Consider the following 2,283-nt stretch of genomic DNA (forward strand, 5'->3'; position numbering starts at 1 on the left):
GGGTTACCGGTATTGCTCTGACTTGCCGGCTACGGTCAAGGCTTTCCTACAGTTTGGTTGGCAGCCAGAACAGTTCTTTTTGGTATTTTGGGCCACAGAGGATGCAAGTGGACTATAGAGTTTCAGCCCTTCTCTGCATTGCCACAGCCCCCACTGTCCCCTTATTTCACTGACCTACGTGGCTACCTCAAGAGAGGACGACACCAGGATACCCACTCACACATTTCAATCAACTTCCAAACTCAGAAGGTGGTTCTTGTGATGAGCATCAACATGTCCTCCTTTAATGCACCCCTCAAATTCCGGTAGTGATCGAGGGTCCGGCCCCCATGTGGTTATGCCTTTAATAGACCTTGTTTCCATTGCCCGGCTGCCCGACCATGCGGCCTGGCTGTTGGCCACTGCCCATGAGGTGGTAAATTCAAAACACAGGAGCTTTTCTCATTGTTCAATTTTTTCCCTACTATGTATCGACATAAACATTAAAACTACCCTACGACTGAAAGACAAAATAATCCTGAGCCTGATATAGCCTTGTAGTCTTGGATAATGTTGGAAAAACACTCTAATGGAGGGGACAGTGCCCAGAAGAATTCCATTAAAAAGTGGTAACAATTCAAAAATACTTTCACACACTGCTTAAAAAACAGTATGAGAAAATTAATAATAGCACATCGTATATAATCTTCTGTAACCTTGATTTTTAAAAAACACAGAAGTCAAAAGCTTGGTGAGCTGACCTACATGCAGCGATAATAACAGTTCTCCTGTACTAAAAGCTGGACTTTTAAAAAACTAGTGTTGTAATGCTTAATATAATGATTTTAATCAGCAGTGGCTTCACTTTCAACTGGACCCCTAATAAATTTTCAAATTCCTTTTTCCTGCAGAACCTTTTGGTTTTGCAAAACTTTGCTTATGTGCATGCTGTCAACTCATCCCCATTGTCTCTCTCGATCTTTCCTTCTTTTTTTTTAAGATTTTATTTATTTGAGAGAGAGAGCACACAAGCGGAGGGGAGGGGCAGGGAGAGAGGGAGAAGCAGGCTCCCTGCCAAGCAGGTAGCCGGAAGTGGGGCTCGATCCCAAGACCCTGAGATCATGACCGGAGCTGAAGGCAGACGCTTAACCAATTGAGCCACCCAGACACCCCTATCTTGATCTTTCTAATGACATCCATTTGTAGTTATCTTTCTACAATTTCTAACAGAGGGCTCTTGCAGCTAGAATATAGTGTCCGTTATCCAAGCATTGAATAAATAAAAACTATGGACTCCAAATAGTCTCCTTCATGGGAATGTTCATACAGGAAGAAATGGTAACGTGCTGAATCTTTGGGAATTCTCTTTGGCAAATCTTTTAGTTCTGTATTTGTTGTGTTGGCCAAAATAATAATTTCGTTTTTATGTCCATTTCCAACTGCACATAGTTGAGCTGTTACTTAATTTTTCCAAAGCCTGAAAAGCTTCTTGAGAAAGAGGAAATGCTACTCCTTGTAGTGTTGATCTTCGTGCCCACAGCCATATCAGTTTATACCTCATTAATTTTAATCTGCCGTAATTCTTCCTCAGCTGCAGTCAATGGGGCAGAAGAAGATTGTGCCCGCACGTGTTTTTTATATCCATGTAATGATGCATCTTCCTTTACTGTTCCAAACACTTCGTCTTTAATGTGGCCCCTCCAAACTCCCTTTTTCAGAGTTGCTCTCGTTGCCGCACACAACATTTTTTGACGATCACGAGAATGTTCTGGAGACCAGACAATGAGTATCCATTCATATCCCTGGCATTCTGAGAGTCTAACCTGAATACTATATAGCACGGTTGTTTGTCCCCCAGGAGGGGTAAAACAAAGGAGTCATAGTCCTTCCCCCGGGAATCTGAAGGCTGACTACATGATCCGATCACGAGTTTCTCATTTTCAATAGATATGTTTAGAAGTCGGTATTTTCCATTTCTCGCTCTGGCAAAGGTACCTCTAACATCTTCACTTGCTTCGAGGCGGGTGTGATGGGACGTGGCGGCGGCCACGGGCTCCGGGCTCCGGCGCTGTCTATGCAGAGACATTTTGGCACGAGTGTCCTGAGTGTCATCCGGGTGCCAGGAGCAGCAGAGACAGCAGTTCCGACCAAGGGTCAGGTGTCCTGCATCAGAGGGGTCAGTGACATCCGCACCCTCAGCTGAAAACTTCCCCAGTTTGTTGTTCAGGGAGACACTGCTTTGGGAAATGCCCGCGGTGTTCTCCTTTACTTGTCAGTAAAACCCTTCCTTTTCCTCTTCTTCGG

General features: G+C 44.4%; 1 pseudogene; it reads right to left on the reverse strand.

Annotated features, from left to right (window-relative positions):
- Positions 1 to 824: 824 nt before the first annotated feature.
- On the reverse strand, positions 825 to 2,283 carry LOC144378997 (twinfilin-1-like; annotated as a pseudogene).

Source organism: Halichoerus grypus, chromosome 9 (assembly GCF_964656455.1).
Source record: "Halichoerus grypus chromosome 9, mHalGry1.hap1.1, whole genome shotgun sequence".
Classification (NCBI taxonomy): Eukaryota; Metazoa; Chordata; class Mammalia; order Carnivora; family Phocidae; genus Halichoerus; species Halichoerus grypus.